This window comes from Microtus oregoni, unplaced genomic scaffold, assembly GCF_018167655.1.
Source record: "Microtus oregoni isolate MIOR12 unplaced genomic scaffold, Mior012 000086F_ref0000336, whole genome shotgun sequence".
In the NCBI taxonomy this organism is placed as follows: Eukaryota; Metazoa; Chordata; class Mammalia; order Rodentia; family Cricetidae; genus Microtus; species Microtus oregoni.
Window position 1 is genome coordinate 2,548,754 of NW_024544552.1, and position 26,074 is coordinate 2,574,827.

At 44.5% G+C, this 26,074-nt stretch overlaps 1 pseudogene; it reads left to right on the forward strand.

Moving 5' to 3' along the window:
• Nucleotides 1-1,922: 1,922 nt before the first annotated feature.
• On the forward strand, nucleotides 1,923-21,711 carry LOC121442010 (annotated as a pseudogene).
• The last annotated feature ends 4,363 nt before the right edge of the window (nucleotides 21,712-26,074 follow it).

Sequence of the window (26,074 nt, forward strand, 5' to 3'; positions counted from 1 at the left end):
CTTCAAAGTGACATGTTGTACATGATAAATGTATACACAATTTCACCAATTTTTTAAAAAAATAAACTGCACAAAATTAAGAATACAATTAAAGCAAGCAAAAAAGAAAACAAGCTCATGTGTATAATGTCCAGGGTTTAAAGATTTCAAGTGTTGGAGTCAAAAATAAAAGTGGCTTCATGGGATAGTTAACAGAGGAGAAAGCAAGCCCAAGTTGGGAGAGTGTGGTACCATGATGTAGGTGAGGATGCCTCTGTTGGGTAGGATTGCCCAAGAACTAGATCTTGTCCAAGAGTGTCAGGTACCAATGCCCGCCCTGTGTGCAGTTCTTGGCTGGAGCTGCCCTAAAAGTGGTGGGCCTGGGAGAACTGCAGTTGGAGGCTGCCAGCTCCTAACACTCCTTGCAGATGAAGAAAAGTTTTCTCTTGAAGGTTGAGCCAAAGGCCATCTCCATTGCTGCTACAGTGGGCACGCTGACAGCCAGAGATGGCTGTACTTGTATTTATTGAGCATGCCCCCATAAATATGAACAGTCCATCACATCTTTGGAAAGAGAAAAATGATTGCTATCTACACTCCTCACTGAGCTCTTCCAGGCCACTGTGGAGAGAGTTTCTTCTCAGCATCATTTTCAAAGAACCGTTCTTCAGCTCTTGGACTGTGCTCCAAAGGAAGCTTCCTTGCTTCCTCGTGCTGCCCATTTAATATTATTCACATGTGAAGTCTACTCCTGCCCCTGGGTGAGAAGTTTGCTTTAGTCTCAGCTCAGAAATGAGAGGTAAAACTCCAATCCTAACTTACAGTGAAACAATTGCTACCCATTAGCGCAGGTACACAACGGGAGAGGGAGGTCCCTGGACCGCTCACCCTCAGCTCACCTCCACCCCACCCTTTCCTCCTTGTGCTCCCAGCAGAGTCTCCCAAAGCTCATGATTTCCTCTCCAGACAGATGGGGGAGTGGTGGTGACAAATTGATCTTCTCTGAGTGAGTGACATTGTACTCTGTCCTGGGAGGAGGTTAAAAAGGAATATTTTCTGTTAAGGAGTTCTGATGGCTAAGGCATCTCTATTCTGGATGGTCCTTCATAAATCCTTCCTCCTTCCATAGACATCTGAAACATACCTCCCTTCATAAACACACGCATGCACACAGAACACACACACACACCTTTAAGTGTCCCTCTTATAAGCGTTCCCTAAGTAACCAAGTAGGCCACGGTTTTAAATATTACTTCCCTGACAGATTCTAGTATCTACAGTGTAGTATCATGCTTCTAGTTCCCTAGGTGGAGTCAGACCCTAGTCTGTAATCAGTTCTAACTTTCCTGGGCCTGCCCTACGCTGCTGTCCTCTCTGACTGTCTTCTGCAGGAGACGCTTCCAAAGTGATGGTTATGTCCAAGGATATTGCTTTCTCAGTTGCCCTCTCTCCATGGGTGAGGGCTTCTAAGAAAAGCAGACAGAAAAGAGGTTGAACTAAGGCTAAGAGTAGATAAACAGCTCTACACAAGAGCCTGAGAGGTTCTCTTAAGTTTTTAGAGACTGGATTGGTCCCTTTGACATGGAAAAGAATTTCAGGACTAGGCAGCATGGTAAGGCAGAGTTGGAAATGCTATTAAAGGTACCATGATATAGTGATATAAGCTTAGCCATGAAGGTTAAGAGAAAGAGAGGGGCTCAAAAAGGAAGATGCAAGAGCAAGAATATTGGCATAGGCTTCCTCATGCAGTGATGGAAAGTTTATCTGCTTGTGGGTATGGGCTTTGCCAAGGGGCCTTTTACAGACCTGACCAAGGGACTGAGTCATACTCTCTCACATTTACATTTGATGAAGAAAGGAAACAGGTGATGAGAAAGGGCAAAGTGTAGTGTATCAGGAACGCTCATTAGTGGTGATGGGAGAAAGATAACTGGATACAGACGATGAGGGAAGGAGCAGGTAAGGAGGGCCATTGAAGACAGAGGCAGAGGGGAGATAAAGAATGGAATAAGGTTTTTTCTCCACCCACCCCTACCCAGAGGGTTGTAGGGAGGTGACATCTAGAGCCCAAGAAAAGGAACCCATCTAAGATCACAAGAGGGTCCTCCCTTAAAATCAGAAAGTGCAGGCAGAGATGAGAAAGGTTTGCAAGTGTCAAGAAAGCAATGGTTATCCTTGGCTTTAATGGGCAACCAGCTGCCCTGAGACCTGGAGTGGGCAGTGGACACAATGGGGAAAGCCACACAAGTGGAACTAAGATGCTCAGCTCCTTCCTTTGCAGACCAGGATGCTTACACGTGTGCTCTAAAGGTGAAAACCGCTGATATAATGCCTGGAAAGCACTTGGCATAGAGCTGGGCCCATGATGAGGTCTCTATGAATACGAGCTGTGGGGTTACTAATGGCTGGCATTGTGAAGGCCAAGGGCCCCTCATTAATTAGCAACTATCTGTGATTATTAAAAAGAAGACACCAGAATCTCTAAGATAAGGAAGGTAAGCCAAATGTACCCATCAGCCCGCTTATGGAGCTCTGACACGGGAATGCACAGCTCAGCATCATGTCCCCCATGCCAGCAGCATCCGGTTCACCAGAGCATACAACCATGTCACGCCTGACGCTATTTCCCCAGCTGCACCTCTGAACAGCTAAGACCTCGTCTCATCGGCATCACACATCCCAGAATGCCAAAGTGGCTCCCTCGACTTACCTATGCCCTCTGGTCCCCTTATTAATTGCTCTTATTAACAAAGTGCAGATTTGTCTCACTACTTTAGAGTCACACACAGGGAGATGGTTAAAATGCTGGTGGTGCCACTGGCCACATTTCATACCCAGTGAATCGGGGTGAAGGTATGGAGGATGGAGTTTAGGGGTGCCGCCTGCTCATCATGCAAAGTCACCAAGTGAGCCTGCTGTAAATTGGAAAGAAAGCTGCAGCCTGCTCTTTAGTTCTGTGGGAGCAGAGAGGACGCTCCCTAGCCAAGTGGTGTCTTTAGTCTCCAGTCACAAAAGGTTTCCCTTGAGCAAAGCCGTGAAATGACGCTGTCTGTTTTTTTCTTGAACTGGGTTTGGGGGAGCATAAGCGAGGCTCCACCAGCATCTAACCTGTTCTCCTGGGCTTTCTACAGAACAACCTCGCAGAGTGTAGCCGGGTAGCAGGTACCAGTCCTGAGAACTCTGCTTTTATCTCTTCACACACGGGGGCTCAGAGGCAGTACCTGCTGGAAAGTAGGTTACTCCAGAGCACATTTTTAAAAAGTAGAATCTACTGAGTTCGCCCAACCTCTTCTCTTACAAATTAAAACCAAATACAAAATCCACAGGTCGAGGATGTAGAACAACTTTAAATCCACAAAATTTAATGCAAAGTTTGGATCAAAATCAGGTTGTTTAATATTATTTTGTTTTATTGACTTTTCTTTTTTAAAAATACTGTTTGGGTTAGCATACGGAGTACTGACTTTCATCATAGCATCTTACTACATGTGAACCATTATACTTTGTTGTCAATCATTTCCCCATCCCTGCTGCCCTTTCCCTCTGGTCTCTCCCCCAAATCATCCCCCACTTGGCTTTCCAACTACGAATATCCATTAATCTCTCTATTTCCCACCTCGTTTAAAATTTTTTCCTCCCTTCTCATGACACCCTTTCCCGTTTTGTAGCACGTGCACACACACACACGTACATGCACACACAGAGAGACAGAAATTTTAAATTCAGTTTGTGCATAGAAGAGAAAACATAGTGTCTTTATCTTTCTGAGTCTGGCTTATTTTGCTTAACAATTTCCAACTTTTGTCCATTTTTTTTTGCAAATATCATGATTTCATCTTTGTTCACAGTTATATAAAATTCCATTGTCTTATGAATATACCACTTTCTCTTTATCCATCTGTTGATGAACAGCTAAGTTAATTCCACTTCCTGGCTGACCATTGTGAATAGGGTGCCAACCACCACGCTTGTGCAAGTATTTCTGTGATATGTAGTACCCAGTTCCTTTGAGTATACACCCAGGAATGCTAGCACAGGGGTTATATTTTTAGTTTTTTGAGGAACCTCCATACTGATTTCCATAGCGACCTCAACAGTTTACGTTCTCGTCAGTGGGAAAAAGGGTTCCTCTTTCCCCACATCCTCACAGGGATGTTGTCATTCATTTCTGATGGTTGCCATCCTGAGGTGGGTGAGATGGACTGGCTTCAGGTATCTTGCTGATGGGTTTTGCAGTATAATAGGGCTGAGTCTGGAGATGTTCTGGCACAGAGAAAGTACCTAGTAATTGTTATTACCATATTGGTGTCATTATTAATTACTCTATGTAGTCATTCGTTACTATTGATTTGTATTTGAGACTAGAGGTGCACACAGCAAGCGCTAGGGAACAGAGGGGAATGAGGAGGGCCGGCTGGCCACACAGACAGCTTTTGCACACACTGACATTTTTCTTAGTCAGCTCAGTACTGTTCAGCCTCCAAGTCTTTGCAGTAAACTGTAAATATCCCAGAATTGGTCAGACTCTACGATCATTCTTCATGTTATCAGAACTGTCATCAGCTGACATGAAATCAGCTATTCTCCTGCAAATATTTATTAAGCTTCATTTAAAAACAAGACACGATTCCAGACGTAGGATATGGGGTGAAGAGGAAAGCATGAGCCTTCATTATCAGTGGGTTAGAGGTCAGCGAGAGACGAGCAATACTCAGTAAATAGCTCCCATCAAGTAATGATGTACTACGAGGGAAAGCCGGGCAAAATTAAGGAGGCGAGAAACGTCCTTTGCTTGTGGTGTTCAGGTCAGATACACCAACTGCAGTTGCCCTACCCTGGCATTTTCCCCTTATACAGTCAGCGCGGAGTCATCACAGAAGACCGCCTGGGAGCGTGGAGCTAAAGCAGCGGTTCTCAACACGTGGGGCCACATATGAGATATTTACATAATGATTCATGACAGTGGCAAAATTACAGTTATGAAGAAACAAAGAAAATCATTGTGTGGTTGGGAGGGTCGTTGCAACATGAGTACCAAGGGTTGCCGCATTAGAAAGATTGAGAAACACTGGACTAGAGGAGGGGAAAAAAGCTAAGGTTCAACAACCCAGCAACAGTCTCTTATGTTCATCTCTGTAATATGGCTCCTTCTGGCCTCTGTGACCCTTGAATGCAATGGTCTGGCTATCAGGAGACTCAGACACAACTCAGCTGGTGTGGCCAGGATGTGTCCTTCTGTGGCTCTCATTCTGCGATATGTCACAGTCCCTCATCTTAATTTCTTAATAAGGGATATATCTTCATTTGATTATTCACTTTTAAATATAATTTCCATATCTCATCTTGTATGATCTCCGTCTGAATTTCATACTTTGGTCTGAGAACACAGCCCTCCCTTTTCCTCTCCCTACAGCCTGCAGCCCTTCTGTTATAACACACAAAATGCTCTATCTTCCCTGTTAAGTTCCCCAAAGAGCTTGTCACCTATGATGGCTTTCCCAATGCTCCAGGACACTCTGCTCTCTGGGCTACATCTTTCTTCTGAGAGAGAAGCAGTGAGGGAGCCTGGCCTTGGCTGACTGAAGTGTTTTGGAATCTAGACCAACCATTGTGAGATATTGATACAGGATCTCAGAGAACCTGGATCTCAGAGGTTCCCTTTGTTTCTCTCAATCTATGGAAATATTTACGAAGTTAGGAAAGCCTTGGGGATTCCTCACTCCACAAAAAAATCAAAACAAACTCACACACACACACACACACACACACACACACATCCCCCCCCCAAAAAAAAACACTACTAGAAGAGGAAATTAGGGCACAAAAGGAAAAGTGGAAGATTTAGGGGCATTCGGTAAGCAGGGCAAGAAGGTGTGGGGAGGAATCCCTGAAGTCCTGTGAACAAATATTGGGGATGGGGGAGGAGCGAGCAACTGGTCCCAACCACTTCATTTTTCAAAAGATCACAGACATGTAGGTAAAGCATCCATACACATAAAAAATAAAACAGTAAAAATCATTTTAAAAAAAATAAAAATGACAAAAACATGCATGTTCCCTTCAATGGAAATATTACAGGAACCCCAATACAATGAAGAAATGGACTGGTCTAGCCCTTCTCAGCAGTTGAATTAAACTCCATGGGAATTATTCAGCCCTACAGGTCCTATTGCACCCTCTGCTCAGGAGTTGGCAGGTGGGACTCCCAGACTTCTACGGAGAATGATGGATCGCCTTTTATAAAGCCTTCCCCAACGCCACTGAAAATCCTTTAAAAGTGTGTTTCTCACCCTGGCTATGACTTAGCCCTACAAAAATGCTCGCAGTAATCACAGGCTGTGTTAGCTGTGAGCTCTGCAGAGTTGGAGGGAGGAAGGAGGGCCCCCACTGTGAATCATTAACCCTGGAGAGCAGGACGATAAGAAGGATGAAACCCAGGCCATATCAAAGGGGACTGTGTAGACTTGCCCAGTAATATGTTTTGCTACAAAACTCACACCTTGTAGAAAAGAGTGTGAAAAAGTGGGACTATTCTTTAGAGGCACGAAAAAGAGACGACCAAGATGCTGTTTGTTACCACTAAGTGTCCTCTTGAGGGGAAAACCTGCCTCCCACTGGAAGGATCCGCATTTCTCTGGGCATTCCTGTGCTCTCAGGATACAGCTTGCCACCCTTTCTCAGTTACTGCTAGGAAGCCCGATCACCTCCGGCAGGGACAGAGCACTAATGGATGCAGCTTAGACCCTGACTCCATTCCTTAACTGTGGCTGATTTCCCTACTCTTCCTTCAAGCCTCCCATTCCCAACCAGCTGGTGTTTTAGCTTGTCACGTTACGTAGACTTGGAACAGCGTGTGGGCTTTTAATCAAGTGCACAGTTAGAGGAAACACAGTTGACAAGACCACTGCCCTCACTCTGACACCAGCTGCCCACCTGCTCACCACTGCAGTCATTTTCTAGAAGGACCACTCAACTGTCGCAGTCCTGGCTGTGATTTAGGATTGGGAAAGCATACGGATAACAGCCGTGCTGAAGAAGATGCACCTAGGAGTTCAGAGAAACATTAAGCACGCGAGACGTTTCTTATGAGTTCAGACAGTGTCTCCCTGTGTGTTGTGAGCATTCACCCAAGCCTTGGAATTTTTACTAGAGCTATATCACATGCTGCCACCCACATGGCTAACCTTGAGCTCCCAGCCCGTCCAAAGGTCGGACTGATACCCTTAATCTTCAGTTCTCTGGAGATAGAACGTATCATACTTGGCTCTTAGCCTCCATGGCAAATTGCATTGTGAGATTGTCTGGTGACCAACACCCCTAGACAAATAGACATTCTGATCATACCTGGCATGGAAGGTTCAAAAATTAAATCCCAGTAGTTCAGGGTGAAAGCTAGAACAATCTTTAGGGAAGATTGATTTCTTGCTCTATCACATATAAAATTCATCTTTAGGGTAAGATAAGAAAAAGATAGAGCAAATAACTGGTCAAATCAAGTTAGTAGAGGTATGACCAGACTATTTATCTTCTTTAATAATGGAATCAAGTCCCGTGAAAGAAACAGTGGTAAGGCACCCCAGAAAGGATTCTTATGACCAAAGCCAGTGACGGAGCACCTTATAAACTGATTTTCCTGCTTGTGGTACTCTAGGAGCCAGGATGCCCATCATGTGAGTGAGGTGGGAAGGGCTGTCCTTCAGTGAATTCTGGGACCAAAGAAAGCATGGAGGTACAGACTGTCTCAGGGTTATTTTATTGCTTCATTTATTTGGATTGGGATGGACTCATGTGTGGTAGAAGTGGAAGGATCTACTGCCAGATGTTGAGAACCATTTGAGAAAGACACTGACTTGAGGACGCAGTTGACCCTCAGACTCCAGACCCTAAGAGTCACCTGAGTCAAAACAGTTGCTTTCTCTTCTCTGACACTCTGAGAGTCTTGTGGTTCCCAACATGCATGCACCTGCACACACACACACACACACACACACACACACACACACCATACACCTACCTGACTGAGAGACTGTGGACTTTCTGTATAGCATGGCATATAGTCTCATGTCAATGGTTCATCCAACCAGGAAAAACAAAAAATGCTGTCGGCTCTGGAAGGCATCTGTCAACCTCAAAGAGTATTGAGCATTTGCAGGTCTCCTGAGCTCAACTGTACACCTCAACTTCTGCACCTCTGTGTCTCCCTATTCATACGCTGTGTGCCTGTCTCCCTCACCCAATCTGGCAGATACCTATGTCAAAGGCCAAGATACACAGGGCTTAGCGTTGGTGAGGCCTCAGGAAAACAGTTCTCTAGAGGAAAGAAAATGCAGCTTCTGTGGTTACATGGAACCGTGATTCTTCTCCCTCTCCCTTCACCTGTCTACCCACCCCAAGCTCTCCACATTCCACCAGGCTGTGAGGTTGGAAGATAAGCAGCAATCCCAGGCCCAAAACTGAGGTTCTGCATGAAAAACAAGATATACCACCAAGGAGAGTCTCTTCCTGGGGACAATGAACTCACCTCTGGGGAGGACCTCTTGGTACCCCACTTTGATGCTAGGGGGAGATAGGGAGGTCCCCAAGATCACCCAATCAAAGGAGAGCATGGTAGACAGAAGAACTCTACTGTTTCTTACAGCAGGGCGAGTAGCCTCTTGTCACAGAATGAGCAGAAGACAAGACTCAGGCACCGAATGACAGGCAAGGTGTGAGAAGGCCAGCCTTTCCTCTCAGGCTGCAGGCTTCCTCCCCATGAACAACCCTCCTCTACCCCAAGGCACTTCTGACCCCGATGCCTAGAGATTTCCCTCTGGCCTTTGAATCTCTCACAAATCAAACTTCACATATCCATGGTATCCTTCAGAGTCAACACCATAGCTGGTATTTGGTCCTAAAGATCATGATGATGAACTGTAGAAATAAGATGCATGGAGGAAGATAAATACACAACCTCCTTCCTGGACCACAGGGTACCTATCATCACTCCTAAGATACAGAGGCCTGCAAGGTCGCGAGCACACTCCCCATTTCCCAAGCCTGGTCTCTCAATCAGTGCTAGTCACAGAACTCTTGAATTTCCAAGTATCCACACATTCTCCTACAAGCAGTGGCATTCATAACTCACTGGAAGTTTACACCTGTCTGTCACAATGTCTCCTTTTTGACTGATTCACACAAAGCAGAGAAACAGAGATTATTTATTATTAATTCATCAGCTTATTCATCCATCAAACATTTATTAAATACATTCTACAGGCCGTACACTGAGGAAATGTGCTGCTTCAAGACTGATAGAGGAGAAAAAGAGACAAGGTGTTGTAAGTGTAAATATATAAAGCAAATCTTCCATTCTAACTGGAGAGGAGAGTCCAGTAGGAAGGTCATCTTGACCTCACCTTGAAACACAGGCAAGTGCTCAGTATGATGGGGAAATCAGGATGTTTCACTGCAAGATGGAGGCGCCTAAGGAAAGGGTAGAAGCCTGGAGGATTCTCGGACTCTGGGCAACGTGGCAAGGCTGCAGGCTATGGAGAGAGTGGCCCTGGAGAAGTGATACATCAAATCAGGTAAGGCACTTTTGGCATTACCCAATGGGGGTATCCATCAGTTTAAAGTCTGTGTAAATTAAAGGTCTGTTCTAGGCTGGAAGATAGATTCAAGAATCTTTAGCATTTAGTGACACATGATGACAAGTGTGTGGGTAGAGTACTTGAGCATGAAGGGCAGAGGGGGGAATATGTGTGTGTGTTAGACTAACTCCTTTGTTCTTATATGTAAATATGTACATGTCAGGTTTTATTGATGTGATAACTATCAAAAGCAACTTAAGAAGGATTTATTTTATTTTATAGCTTGTAGTCAATCATCCAGGGAAATAAAAGCCAGAGCTCAAGGCAGTAGCCTGGACGCAGGAACTGGAACAGAGGCCGTGGAGTTGTGCTGCTCACTGGCTTGCTCCCTGTGGCTTGCTCAGACTGCTTTCTTATCCAACCCAGGACCAGAGGTTCATTGTGTGGCACCACCCACAATGGGCTGGGCCTTCCCACATCAATCACCCTGCAGGCTCGCCTACCGGTCAATCTGGTTGAAGGCATTTTCTCAGTAGAGGTTCTCTGTTGTCAGATAATTCTAACTTGTGACAAGTTGACAAAGACTCACCAAGACTGTGTATAAAAATAATGTGTATAGGGGCTGGAGAGATGGCTCAGAGGTTAAGAGCACTGGCTGCTCTTCCAGGAGTCCTGAGTTCAATTCCCAGCAACCACATGGTGGCTCGCAACCATCTATAATGAGATCTGGCACCTTCTTCTGGACTGTAGGCATGCATGCAGGTAAAACACTGTATATATAATAAATCCAAAAAATAAATAGATAAAAAAGTGAAAAGAAGCTGGACAGTGCTGGCATAAGTCTTTAAAAAAATTAATGTGTATATATGGTAGATAGATAAAAATAAAAAATATCTACTATAAAGGGTTAATTAAATCTAATCTAACTATATAATAAAATATGATAGAACCACAAGAGAAAAAGAGATAAATCCTTAAATACATATGTAGAATGAGTCCTAAGATAAAGAATTGTTGTGGCAGGGTGGTAAAATCAGCATCTAAAGTTATGTATGTAATGTACTTATAAATTATATTTTTAAAAAGTGCACCATCATATATATTCGCAAATTTCATAACATCAGGACAGACTGTGCAAGTCTAACAAAAATCTGAGTTTATAGAATGGAGCCAGTCTCCCTGACTGAGCTAAAGTCAGGGCCTGTGGAACCCTTTGCCAAACAGCTGTCCTCGCGGACAGTAACAAACGCCATGGGTGGTCGGAATGGGACAGAAAAAACAGGAACAACACACAGGGACATGCAAGAAACGTGAAATTAAAGGCTCACCAGAGTTTCCACCACAGGAACCTGCAATGGAGAAAAGTGGGGGGATTAGACTAAATAACAGGGGCTTCCTGGCAGAAGCCATCGTTAAGGACTGTAATGGCGCACACAGGAGATCCGTGGGCTCCCTCCCTTATATTTTCTCTACGGATGTGGGGAGTGCCATTTACCATGATCCCCCTGCCCTGCCCAGTCTCAGTTCCTAATATATTCCCCGGGAGCACTTCTGCACAGCCTCTGACTACCCTCGCTGTAGGATCTCCACTCCCAAACGCTTTTCCCCATTTCCCTCCACTACTGCTTCAGGAGGATCGGTGAGCAGAGACCAGATGGTACATGAAACACAATTACCACATCTCCTAAGAAGGAAGCGGGAAAAGATGCAGGGGTAGACATGAAGATAGCTGGGGGGGGGGGGGGGGCTGGAGAGATGGCTCAGAGGTTAAGAGCATTGCCTGCTCTTCCAAAGGTCCTGAGTTCAATTCCCAGCAACCACATGGTGGCTCACAACCATCTGTGATGAGGTCTGGTGCCCTCTTCTGGCCTTCACGCATACACACAGACAGAATATTGTATACATAATAAATCAATAAATATTAAAAAAAAAGATAGCTGGGGAACTTGGCAAGAGAGAGCTGGATTTTCGTGCTAACAATTGAGGGAAACGTAGATTTGTAGATAGGACACCAGACTGACATGGCGGGTCTCGGGTAGTTGGGATGAAACCCTTCTCTCTCAGGGGTTTGCTCTAGCTTGAAGGAAGAATGAATTGGATGGGATGACTTCCAGACAGGCCACCAACTAAAGCAATGCAGATAAAGATACACAGCCCACATCTTACGAGACAGACTCCTGGTTCCGACCCTCCTCCCTTTTTGCATTTCCCTAGTCTATTGTGAACACATCTAAACCTTTCATCTTCTCTCCACTATATGTTAAAGGGATAGAACAAAGAGGCCTCACAGTCCCGCTCTGTGTATACATTAGCAGTGATTAAAGAGAGATTCCTAGGAAAGGCGAATCTCAAAAGCAGAGAGAACCTCAGGTCTATGTCTCTAGCCACCCAACTCCACCAGGAGCTCCTTGTTTGGGTCTGTGATAGCTTGAATGTCCCCCATAGTGGTCCCCAGTTGATGATGCTATTTGGGGAGGGTTAGGAGGTGTGGCTTTGTGGAAAGAAGTATGCCACTGGAGGTGGGCTTTGAGAGTTTAAAGGAACCTCACCACACAGTTTCCCATGCACATTCTCTGTTTTGTCCTTGCAGCTCAAGACGTGAGCCCTCAGCTTTCTGCTCCTGAAACGATGCCTCCCACCTGCTGTCATGTCTCTCTGCCATGATAGACTCTTCTCCCTCTGACCATAAATAAACCCAAATAAACCCTTTTCTCTATAAGTTGCTTTGGTTACTGTGTTTTGTTACACCAATAGAAACTAATATAAGTCCTAACTGCAGATCTTCTAGACTTTGTTACTAGTGAAAAAGAGACAGTTCTGGGGCTAGGTAAATAGCTCAATTGGTAAAGTATTTGCCATGAAGGTATAAGGACCTGAGTTTGGACTCCTAGCACCAAAGCAAAAGGTCAGGCATTGGGCACGTGCCTGTCATCCTGGCACTGGAGAAGCAAAGACGGTAGGATCCCTGACACTCGCTGGCCAGCTAATCTTGCTGAACTAGTGGATACCAGGTTTGACGAGCGACTCCGTTTCAAAAGAAGGTGGATTGCAACAGATGAAGTTACCCTCAGTTCACCTCTGACCTAAAGACACACATGCACACAGAGGCAATACTGTTAGCCCTGTTTATCTTCCGATTCTGTAACTGTAGAACCTACTAACCTTCATCAAAAATACTTTTTCCAGGTCGGGCATGGTGGACCATACACTCAGGAGGCAGAGGTAGGCAAGCAGATCTCTACGAGTTAGAAGCCAGCCTGGTTTACACAGAGAGTTCTAGAACAGCCAGGGCTACATAGTAAGACCCTGTGCTGGCTAGTTTTGTGTCAACTTGACACAAGCTAGAGTCATTAGGGATGCAAGAACCTCAACTGAGAAGATGTCCCCAACCAGATTGATCTATAGGCAAGCCTGCAAAGCATTTTCTGAATTAGTGATTGATGTGTGAGGGCCTAGCCCATTGTGGGCTGTACCACTCCTGGGTCCCTGCTCCTGGATGTTATAAGAAAGAGGGCTGAGCAAGCTCGAGGGAACAAGCCAGTAAGCAGCACTCCTCCATAGTCTCTGCCTCAGTTCCTACCTCCAGGTTCCTGCCCTGTCTGAGTTCCAGCCCTGACTTCCCTCAGTGAAGAACTGGTGTGGAAGTATAAGTTCAATAAAACCTTCCCTCCCCGAGTTGCTTTTGGTTGTGGTGTCTTATTATAGTAACAGAAACCCTAAGACAAACCCTGTCTCAAAAAAAAAAAAATCCCACCAAAACATTCAAAAACTTTTGTTGTTGTTGTTGTTGTCAGAATAGAGCCTGCACAAAGATGTTCTTGTCAGTTCCTAGACAACACAGAATAAGAACTCCTTCCGTAGCATCCGCTAGTGTACATTTATATACCGTATGTAATGAACTTGAGCATCTGAGATATAAATGTACAGTTCTCAGGCAGTGGTGGTGCCCTCCTTTAATTCCAGCACTTGGAAGGCAGAGGCAGACGGATCTCTGTGTGTTCAAGGCCAGCCTGGTCTACAAAGCGAGTTCCAGGACAGCCAGGGCCATTACACAGAGAAACCCTGTCCTTAAAAACCATCATCATCATAATAATAATAATAAATCAAATAAATTAAATGCACAGGTCTTCCTTGCAGCAACATTGGCTGAGCAGTGACTTTCTCTTCCTGAAGACGGGTTTCTCCAGTCCTTTCAGCTTCCCTGCCCCAGGGCTGACCTCGGAAATATTAATCTAACTGTGTGAAGACACAGGTTTTGCTTTTGGTTTGGAGGATTAGGGAAGCCTTTGCTCACTTTTCATGACATTAGTCTCGCTATGCTGTCAGTCTGGCTGCCTTTTTATTTCTATTTTGCCGTGTTCATTCTTCCAACTTGTGATTCATTTACTTCGCAAAATTGGTGTGAGCAGAGGGAAATTATAACACTGGGTACATCCTGGGGGGTGGGGCGCTGAGCCCCTGGATTCAAGTGCAAGGCTCTGGGTACAGTCTCCAACAATGGGAGAGAAAAACAATGTCCCTCGCCATCACAGTTTTCCAAGAGCCACCCTGACACTAAGTTTCTCTGATTTTTTTTTCTTGGTTGCACTACATTCCTCCACCCAGTTTGTCTTTTAAAATGCAAATGCTCCTAGGAATATCAGAAGAAACCATGCCATATCTCTGGTTAGAAACCGTTCTAGAGCTTTATAAATGGTCTGAAAAAAATGCAAATTTTTTTTTCAGATAAACAGACTCAGATGAAGCTATGAGCTCATTTTTGTAAAACTGCAAGCATAAGCATTGGGAGGTCTGTACTTTAAATCAGTCAGAGCTTCAAGAGGCTGAAGTTAAGAGTCAAGGCCTAGGAAGTGGAAAGAGTTTTTTGTTTTGTTTTTACTGAAAAAACCTTAAGGAACCCTTTACCATAAGTGACCTAGAGAAAATAGCATAAAACAATTTCTTTAAATTCTACTCAGCAATAATTTCTGTAATGTTACACATGAGTGCATGAAACAGCTGCAAGCCATGAAAGAATAAACAGATGTTGAGACCCAGAGCAAAGTCCCAGTATCCAAAGCACATGTCCCACCCCTCTGAAAGTTTCAAGCATGGTTCAAGAAGGATTAGAAGGCTAGTGTAAGTGACGTAAGTTATACCTGAAGGAACAGGCATGGACAAGGCACAGGAATGGGGATCACGTGGTGTAGGGGTGAATAGAAATAAGAGTGGGAGACAAGAATGTCTTGATCCCTGGAACCGAGATGAAGCAGAAGTTTAGGGGCAGTCAGCAACCTGCGTCCTCCACTCTTCTCGGTTTCTTCCACTTATTGGAGATGGGAGGACATGGACATCCTGCCATCTGAGTGATCCCCAGGGGCATGCTTAGGGTAGACCTCTGGGCCACACAAGCTTCTCTGCAGTGAACTGAATCCATAACCCCACTCAGATCAGCACTCACTGCACTGGCTCAGCCTTCCCAGTTTTACCACCCTCCCCAGGCTCTTTCCCTTTTCTACCTACCCCTAGCTCCCCCACACACCAGTCTCAGCACATCTTATCCCCTATCCCTTCACCTCACAGCTACCTCTGTAGTCTCTCAAAGGTGACAATGATAGTTATCCTACATGGTGGTCCAAGTGCCTCTCCACCCCCTCCACTCATGGGCAACATTTAAAGGGATACCAAGGGCCCATCCCTTTACCATGCCCAGTGTCAAAAGCAGGAAATACAGATCCAGGCCTGGTGTGGGATTCCCCTCTGTATGCTGTGAATACCATTGACTAATAAAGGAGCTGCTTTGAGCCTATTGCAATACAGAATAGGGCAAGGCGGGAATTCCAAGCAGATAGAGTAGGAGAAAGTAGGCGGAGTCTAAGAAACACCATGTAGCCATCACAGGAGATGGATGCTGGACAGCCACAACCAAGTGGCAATACACAGATTCATAGAAATGGGTTAATTTAAGATATGAGTACTAGCTAGCAATACGCCTAAGTGATTGGTCAAGCTGTGTTTTAATTAATACAGTTTCTGTGTGATTGTTTGGGTCTGAGCAGTCAGGGAACGAATGAGTGACCTCCACCAATACAGGCCACCACATCCACCACAAGTCCAGAGCTTCTTCATGTGTGAGGGAGCTGAAGAGGTAACATGTTGATTATCTTCTTTTATGGGTTCCAGACATCCATAGGGTTATTCTCTGGCCCCCAGTACATCATAATGTGACCACATATGGAGTCTTTAAAGAGGTGAGTGAGTTAAAATGAGATTAGATTAAGTCCTATGTTGGCTAGTTTTATGTCAACTTGACACAAGCTAGAGTCATCAGAGAGGAGGGATCCTCAATTGAGAAAATGTTTCCATAAGATGTGGCTGTAAGTGAGCCTGTCAGACATTTCTTAAATAATGACTGATTGGAATGGTGCCACCCCTGCACTAGTGGCCTTGGATTCTATAAGAAAGCAAGCTGAGCAAGCAATAAAGAGCAAGTCAGTAAGCAAGCCATCCCTCGCAGCCTCTGCATCAGCACCTGCCTCCAAGTTCCTGCCCTGTTGACTTCCCTCAGTGATGGACTACAATGTGGAAGTATAAGACAAACTTTTTCTTCCCCAACTTGCTTTTGGTCATGGTGTTTCATCACAACAATGATAACCCTAACAAGCCCTAAACCAATCTGACTCATATTCTTATAAAAGGAAGACACTTGAATACAAACTTTCACACACAGGAAGACCATGTGAAGCTCATGGAGAAGATAGTCCTCCAGCTACAACTGGCCTCAGAAGAAAGAGCCTTGCTGTCCCCTTGATTTTGAACTTCTAGGCTCTAGAACTATTCAAAACTAAAATCCTGGTTCTTTTTGTTCTCCTTTTCCTCCCCCTCTTCCTCTTCCTCCCCCTCCTCTTCTTCCTCCCCTTCCCTCCTCCTCCCCTTCCTCCTCTCCTCCCATCCTCCTCCTTTTTCTTCCTTATCTCATATAATCCAAGCTGGCCTCAAACTTCCTGTATTGCCAGAGATTATCTTTAACACCTGATCTTCCTGCCTCCAACTCCCAAGTGCTGGAATTACTGGAATAAACCACTCTTGGTTTATACAGTGCTAAGGATCAAACTCAGGCTTTCATATGAGATAGTGAACACTTTATCAATTGATCTACACCTCCAGCCTTCCAGTGTGTGGTTCTTAAGCCCCTATGTCTGTGAAATTTTGTTACAGTGGTCTCAGCAAACTGATTCAGCCTCTTAAAACCCTGAAGTGGATGGACTGGAGAGACATTCGTAATATTCTCAGTGCCTGCCAAGTCCATGGGCCTCTTCTGAAGAAACCTGCTTTCTGTTGATACCTGCAAAATTGGCCAGACTCTGAATTTTATGATCGGGCTACCTTGGATATGACTGATTAGAGCAAAGGTCAAGGGTCTGACTAACCCAGTGGTTTCAGAGGTGAGCTCTGTTTGTATAGAGCCAAGTTCTCTTAGAGAACTTTGATCACCAACTAGGAGGGCAGAAAGCAGTGAAAGTAGAGAACAGAGCGGAGGAAGGAGATAAGCTGTAACTAAAGTCCCTTCTGCAGGGACAACAGGCTGCTTACACAGCCAGAGGCGCTGCCATTGCCCCCACAGTCACCGAGTGGTCCCCACTCTTCCATGAGGCCAAACTAGGAGGCTGTTTCCCTTGTTAGTGCTTGCTTGAGCTCTCCTATGCCTGGGCCTGACTCTTAGCAATCTGAAAGAACTGAACTAAAAGAGTAAGCTGTCCTTCTGTGCTGCCACCCTGCCTCGCCAGTCAGGCTACCCTTCAGGCATAGTGTTTAATGATCTTCCGGAGAACGATAGAGATATCTCCACCTCTCTGCAACTCATTATCAGGAGCTAATCAACACAATATCTGTGTGCACCAATATCAAAAGAACTTGTCTCAAAAGGAACAAGTTATAAATCTATTCATTCAATATGAAAACATTTATGCTTAAGAACAAATCTACATTTTTGCATAAGTATTTTAAATAAAATACACATACAGATGATAAGAAAACAGAGGAGAGGGCTGGGGATAACTCAGGGTAGCTCAGAGTACTTGTCTAGTGTGCATGAGGCCCTGAGTTTGACTGCAAGCAGTGGATAAGCCGAAGGCTGTGGTGAATATCTCTAACACCAACACTTGGGAGACAGAGGCAGAAGGATCACAAGAAAACTATCCTGGGGTACACATACATAGTGATAACCTGTCAAAAAAATAAGCATTTTATAGAATGTAATGAAGGAGAAAGTTGAAAGTAAGTTTGAAATAAAGTTTCTTACAAATTTGTCCCAGAACTGGTAAGTAGGAAGATGATCAATAATTGACCTTCAGGAAGGAGAAAAGAGTAACTCTGATCACTCTAAACCATGTAAAGTTGAGAGAACTGACTCCTAAAAGTAATCCTCTGATGTTCACACACACACAGTGGCACATGAACACACACACACATGCACATGAACACACATGTGCGCACAATCATCATCATTAAAGAAAACAAAACCCAGAATCTGGACAGCAGGAAAGTCTTGGGTAATAAGCTAAGATGGAAGGACCCTGATAGAATGACACTAGTTTCAACTCAAATGTAGATCACATGGGCTGGGCTGTGCACCCCTCCAAGTCTATTTACTGATACCCTGATCCTCAGGTTTTCCGAAAGTAACTGCATTTACATACAGGACCTGTAAAGAAGTAATTAATGAGATATAAGGTCATTAAATAAGACATAATCCATTCTGACGGATGTCCTTATAAGTAAAGGAAATCTCGCCACACAGAGAGACCCCGGGGATTTGCATGCAAAGCCCAGGTGAGTACACAGGGAAAAGATGGCCATCTGCGTGCCAAGGAGAGAGAACTCAGAAGATGCCGATCCTGCTGAGCCCCCAACTCTCAACTTCCGGTCTCCAAAACTATGAGGCGATAAGTCTGTTATTCAAGACCCCGTCTGAGCTATTTGATACGGAAGCCTGAACTGTTTGTGCATCTACTGAGCCTGTGGTATTCCAAAAGATAGTGGAAGGGGACGTCCTGACCCAGCAGGAAAACGGAAGGGGGCAGCAATCACGTGCACAAAAGAAACAACTGTAGCCTTTAGGAGAGGCTAGCAGATACCGGCTTCGGTTTGTCTGAATGGGGCGCCCCAGGAGGAGGACTGCAGATGGAGGAACCGCCTTTCACACTGCTCTATTCCTCAGTACTGCCAGCGCTCCGACTGTGTTGCTGTGGCCCTTTGCGGTAAACTGGCGCTCTCGAGTGTCCTGCTTGGAGACTCTGATGTAAGAGCTCAGCTGAGTGGCAGCCTCCAGGCACTGCACCTTTGGATGTGTCCAATGCTAACCCAGAGTCTAAGGTCGCTCCCCTCCCCGCCCCGAGCTTTTTCTAGCTAATGACTTGAGCACAGCTAGGTACTAGAGAAAGAACTTCGCTAGGACACAGTTCCTGTTCTGGGACACTTCCACCCTGAGCCCCTTTAGGCTTTCTCAGACCTGCCCCTCCCATAGGCCCTCTTTCCCCGCCTAATCTCTCTAAAGGTGTCTAGTCTACCCTGACACCTGAAGTCCATTGCCCAGCCCCGTGCTAGCCTCTAGGCTTCACAGCAGGCAGTGTGTCCCCCGGAGAAACACTCCAGGGCTAATTTTGCTTTGCTCTCTGTTTCTTCTGTCTGATCCTGCTGTCCCCACACTGCCTCCTTAATCCCATCCCCACACCATTTAGAGCCCTTCTAAAATTCAAATCTGATCTTGTTACACTCCGCTTTCAAGATATCTGGACATTTACAAGATAAAACTGAAAGATGAAGTCTCTTCGGATTTGGCCTGTGCTCAAGTGTCTGCTCTCCTATCTATCTCCCAACCCTACCCCATTCTGTCAGTCATATGGAATGTTCTGTACTCATAAACCCGCGTGCTATTTCATCATTTCATCTGTTAGCTGAAAATCCCTTAATGGAACATCCTTCCCCACTACCCAACCTTTCTATACACACACACATACACCTACTGATCTTTGGATTCTCACTAAGGCCCACTTCAAATATCTCTTCCATAAAAGGTTCCCAAGAGCAAAAGGCCTTCATCCTTGAGCACACCACAGCCTCCTAACAAATAACCCAGACTAGGGGACTGGACAACATCTTCCCCTCACAGTTCTGGAGGCTGAAAGGCTGAGATGAAGTTGTTTCAGGGTTGGTTCCTTTTGAATCCTTGCTTCTTGACTTGTAATTGGCTGTCTTCTTCCCATGAGCTCACCTGATTTTTTCCTCTGTCCCCATGTATCCTTCAAGTATCCCAATTTCTTCTTCTTACAAAGATGTATGATGTTAGATTGGGACCAACACTAACGATCTATCTTACGTGCTCTTAAGAGACCCTAAATGCAAATGTAGTCACATTCTGAGGCCCAAGCAGACACTCCCACCCAAAGAGCCCACCCACCCAAACAAAGCCATAGCCCTGTGGTGCTACTTTTGTCCTCAACACTAACACCTAAGACATTTATCAAACTCCCAGCAATTCTCCTTCTCTCAGGGAAACCTCTAGGGTAGAAATGAAATCACTTCTGTATTCTTAACTCTAGTGCAGTCCGCATACATAGTAGATGTTCAAACTTTGTGGAGGGGTAGTGTACCTATATGTGTCCTTTGGGGCACACACATGTATCTATAACACATAACATTAAAGTCCCTAGTTTATATCGCAATACTTTGCTTAGCTGTTAGTAGGATCTTGCCTAGCTCCTCTTGTAGCACTTCACCCCAGGGACCTTTTCCCTGGCTCCATAAAGGCTCTGTGACTCTTCATCCATCTGGTGGAGAAAGACACATACACAGGACTTGTGGGTGCCTGAGGATGCCTAGCCTTGAGTTTCATAGCCAGCATGTCCCAGTAGTCTAAAGGGAACAAGGAGTGTTCCCTTTTCTAAAGAAGGGATCCTAAGGGTTAGAAAAGGGATCCTGAAAAGCAAGAAATTGGATCTCCTAAGGAAGGGCTCTCTGTCAAAGGTCCTCTGTCCACTATTTTTTCCTGTTAAGTTAATCCAAGTTTATTTCTATTATTAACAATTATTAACTTGAATGATCATTGTTAGGAATGAACTGACTTGATTGAGAAAGCAAGCTTGGGTTGAAGGTCAATGCTGGCCTGGACCCTGTAGAACATAGTTGATATGAAAAGCATGGTAAGGATAGAGTGTTGAGTCTAGGTACCTCTCAGGTTCCTCTACAAGGACACATAAACCTCTTCCGGTCAATGACTCCGGCCATTCACCTCCATCTTCTCACCCAAAATTAAAAGTAGAGAGCATGACAAAACGCTTCTTGAAAATCTCTAAATCTGAAGGGAAAGGGTGCATTTGGTTCCCAGAACAAACACACGAGGCAATAAGGGACCGAAAATGGAAGGATGAGTGGGACAAGGTGAAGAAACATTGTGTCTCTGCAACAACCAGCAGCGCTACAGACAGGCGGGGATAAAGGAAAGTGTTTCCCAGAGGAGCAAGGTGAGCTGAATTCACCAGTTTTGGATGAAGAGCACAAAAACCTGTAGGCTCAGCTCACAGCTTTCCTTATATAATTGTAAAAAGTCACTTCTACAGAAGTTGAATAATGATCCCCAAAGATGTCCACATCCTAATTCCCAGAACATGTAAATGTCACATTAAAGGGTAAGGAAGCCCCAAACGGCGGGCCTTGGAAACGGTCGGAGAGAAAGTGCTGCGGTGCGAGGCCTTCATCAGTGATGTACTGCAGTGAGACTTGCAAAAGGTGCTGGATCATCGAGACAAGGTATATGAGCAGCTGTCTGTATACCTTCAACTGAGAAATGTCATTGAGCGACTCCAGGAAACTAACCATTCGGAGTTATATATGCAGGTGGATTTGGGCTGTAACTTCTTCATTGACACAGTGGTCCCAGATACATCACGCATCTATGTGGCCCTGGGATACGTTTTTTTCCTGGAGTTGACACTGGCTGAAGCTCTCAAGTTCATTGACCGAAAGAGTTCTCTCCTCACAGAGCTCAGCGACAGCCTCACCAAGGACTCCATGAATATCAAGGCCCATATCCACATGATGCTAGAGGGACTTAGAGAACTACAAGGCCTGCAGAATTTCCCAGAGCCATCTCCCCATTGACTGCTTCTTCCCATCTAATATTAAAGAGCCGAATGCCTTGGAAAAAATAAATAAATAAAAAAAATAATAAAATAAAGGGTAAGGAAGACATTGCATATGTAACTAAACCAAAGATCTTGAGACAGGGAGGTTATCCTGGATACCTACACAAGACGCGATAAAGTAATACCATGCTAGCTCAGAATGGGAGTATAATAAAGGGTTCTTTATTTAGGAGTAGACTCATAGTCCTCTGCATGAGCGGGGAATAGGAACCAAAACCAACAGCCAAAAGAGAGAGCAAGCATGCAAGCGTGCCCATTTCTAGTACCCAAGGCCACGCCCAACCTAGCTCAGCATCTCAAAGGCCATTGGCTGCAGGAGTTTCCCCAGCACCTCCCCCTTTTGTCTAAATAAGGTAGTTTCAAACCAATACAAAACTATATACAATAAGAACAAATATCAAGTAGAAAAATTAGAACTACAACCAGCATAAACAATCCTAAGCAAGAAACATATGTTAAATGTTTCAATAACTACTCTATCCTAAGGAGTCTAAGTCTTGTATTATAAATGGCTTGGCTAAGTCATGAGAGGAAAGGAACTACCACTATCTTGTCTTCAACCCCATCGAATACCTGAGAAGGGAAAAGATAGATATAAAACTTTAAAAAAAAAACTTTAGACTCACTCACAAAAATAGGATATTAATAGTATTTTCCTTAATTTTTCAAACATAAACAGACTAAATATTACTATAATTCTTTCTTCATTATTATTTTCTTATATGTAATCTTGCTATGTTAAAGTTAAAACCTTTCTTTTTATCTAGACAGAAAAGGGGAGGTGATGTGGGATTCTCCTCTGTATACTGTGAATATGTTTTATTACCATTGGTTAATAAAGAAGCTGCTTTGGGCCTATGACAGTGCAGAATAGAGCAAGGTGAGAATTCCAAGCAGATAGATGAGGAGAGAAGGCAGAGCCAAGGAGATGCCATGGAGCTGCTGAAGGAGACAGGCACCCCAGAACCTTACCGGTAAACCACAAGCCTCATGGTAAAATATAAGATAAAGGAAATTTTATCTTATATTTTTGTTGAGCAGGGGCACTTTTTCTCCTCACAGTAATCCCTTTGTTCTGAAGATTCCAGATTCTTGGCTGAGCAACTGTTAGTTTACCCAGCTTTCCAACCAGCAGGTGGACTCTGTGGGACCATCTAGCCTCTGACCAGGAGAGCTAATTCGAACTAGAAGAGTCAGAGGAACAGGAAGTTTTCTATGAAGTTCATCTCATAGAACTGCCAGAGGATCTATACCTATGGAATCTCAACAACACGACTGCCTATTCAAGGACACCCGCCAATAGACGTTCTAAGATGTAAAGGGAAAATCTCATAAGGGCTCAACCCTGAACAAAGAAGTACAGACAACTAAGGAAAGGAAAGTAATCCTCCCCAGGGAAGAGCCCCTAGCTGGTTACCCAACACAACTGGTCTGCATTGAAATACATTATAAGGACTGCAAACGTTATATTTATATATTTAGGATGATATATTAGGAGTATATTCTCTAACTGTTGTTACATACATCATATATAACAGCAATATACATATGTATGTAACAACAACTACAGAAATAGGGGCCACGAATTTGAGGGAGAGCAAAGCAGTATATGGGAAGGGCTGGAGGGAGGAAAAAGAAGGGGGAAATGATGTAATTATATTTCAATTTAAAGAATTAAAACTAATTTATAAATGTCCTCATAATTTCATAAATATTGTATTGATTCTGTTCAACTAGTGCTCTTAGTGAAAACTAGAGAAGTGTGTGAAATAGCTCTGTAGTTTTAATATTTATTGTGTGCTGAAATGATATTTGGGCAGAGCAGATTCAACAGAATATATTATTGATTTCATCAATCTCCTTTTACCATTAATAATATGTTCCTAGAATGCTTTCATTTCTTTTTTTTCTTTTGTGAGACAGTCTCTCATGTATCCCTGGATGATCCCAAACTTGTAGCAAAGGATGGCATTGAACTTCTTATCCTCCTGCCTCCACTCCCGCGTTCTGGCATTACAGGTGTGTACCACCACACCCTGTTTATGGGGTGCCCTGAGTGAACCTGGGATTTGTGTATGCCACACAAGCAGTTTGCCACCTAAGCTTGGCTGTAGCATGAACCCTGTCCCTTTACAGCACCTATAAACAGAACCAGGCTGTGACCGAATAGGTTCCCAGCCTGTTCCTTACTGCTCACTTCCACTGGGAAACCCTCCAGGCCTCACTCAGCTCCTCTGGACCATGTCCCTTCACCATTGCCTTCATTCACATGGTTTCCTTGCCCGGGAGCCTAGCGGCACCTGAGAAATGCATTCTCTTTGGGTCTGTAGGCCTTGCCACAAGAAGTTTCCGTCAGGGGATGGAGAGATGGTACAGTGGATGGAGAGATGGTACAGTAGTTAAGAGCACTGGATGCTCTTCCAGAGTTCAATTCCCAGCAACCACATGGTGGCTTATAACCATCTGTAGTGTGATTGATGTCCTCTTCTGGCATAAAGTTGTACAAGCAGATAGAGGACTCATATACATAAAATAAATAAATAGATATTAAAAAATAATGAAGTTTCAGTCAGGGATGTCAGCAAAAATGATCAGCTACATACTTTACACCAGAAATTTTGTTAGTAAACAAGCTGTTTTTGTTGCTCTTGTTGTTGTTTGTTTGTTTTTCTAGATAGGGATTTCTCTGTGTAGCCCTATCTGTCTTGGGATGTACTCTTTAGACTAGGCTGGTCTCTAACTTAGAGATCAGCCTGCCTCTGCCTCCCTAGTGCTGGGATTAAATGCATGCGCCTTCATGCCTGGCTTTGTAAACTGATATTTTGATATTTTGACTACCAGCTTCTAAACAGACATTCTCACTTGGTAGTTCAGAACTCAAACAGGAAAGAAAGTTGGTAGGATCTCAGCTTTATAGATATCAGACTAGATAACCACACCCATCGCTTTTGATGAAGCCCTTATCTAAGGGAGGCAACTGAGAAGTACTGATCATTAAGATAACTCCCTAGCTTCGGATGGGTTCCTGATGCTGGGTCCAGGGCTCAACAAAGTGTATTTTTTCCACTGGCAGCTTCTTCACGGTTGGTTTCTACCAAAAGGGATAGATGCTAGAGACTAGCAGGCAGTAAGGAGAACTGCCCTGCCTGTGGCTGGCTGTTCCTGGTCTTCCTACCAGTAGGCTGGTCCCTGTCTTAAGTTTCTATCAGTGCTCCCAGAAAGAACCTCATGTCACCAACTGGACCACCCACAACAGCCAGGCAGAACCCGTGCTTAGAAATCAGAGCTCTGCCAGGCTCCTCCTTCCATGGAACTGTTCAGGAAGGGACTTAAAAGAATTAGTCTGTTGTGCTCTCTCTCATTCTCTCAGTTCACTAACTAACTGAACACATTCTGTTAGCATGCTTTGTGTGCTTCCTGTCTTCCTGGGTTAGCATTCTGTGGTAGAGAGATGCTTAGGGTCCCCTTCGTGATTCCAGAACTATTCCTTCCCCTTAAATGTGGTAAGCACCTGTGACCAGAATCTAAACCACAGACTGTGGCAAAGGGACTTCATATACATAATTTAGAGTCCCTAAATAGTTGCGTTTGCATTCACAAAAGGGAAGATGATCTGGGCTGGGTCTGACTTGATCAGATGAAAATCTGTAAAAGAAGAATCAGACCCTCCCTGAGGTCAGAGAGACCTTCAGTCCTAAAGAGCTAGAGGTTAGCTTCTAGAACCTGGGACCTGCCTCCAGATGGCACCAAGCAACATTCTAAGATCATGTTCTCAAGAAACACTCTACGGTCATGCAATCTCAAGAAAACAAATTTGGCCAACAAGCTGAATGAGCTGGGCAGAAGCTCCCCTGCAGCCGAGCCTCCAGAAACAAACAAATCCCAGTGAACCCTGGACAGAGCACCAATAAACCATGCCAAGGCGCCGATGGGCGCTGCAAGCCAGTGTGCTCTTCCTTTCAAGCTGCTGGACATGTGGCAGTTTGGTACACAGCAACAGAACATGAATGCAACCTCTAAAAGCTTCCCATGAGGCAAATTAAACATAATGTTTAAACTATCCATGAAAACCCCGGGAAAGCTGACACTGGTGCCCATCACAGCTGGGCTTTCTCTTCTTGGTTAGAGCCCACAGCACCAGGGGAAGCAGGCGGCTTTCACTTAAGTACCACACTGTTCAAAAGTACATGTGTTTTTGAAACATTAGACTCACATTCATCATAACAAGATATTACGTGAGAAAACAGAAGGGAGAAGCACTGTCTCCCTCACACCCACAACCCACAGCTCTCACTGAGCGGAAGAGCGAGGAATCCCCTACCTACTTACCGTATTCTACTGCTG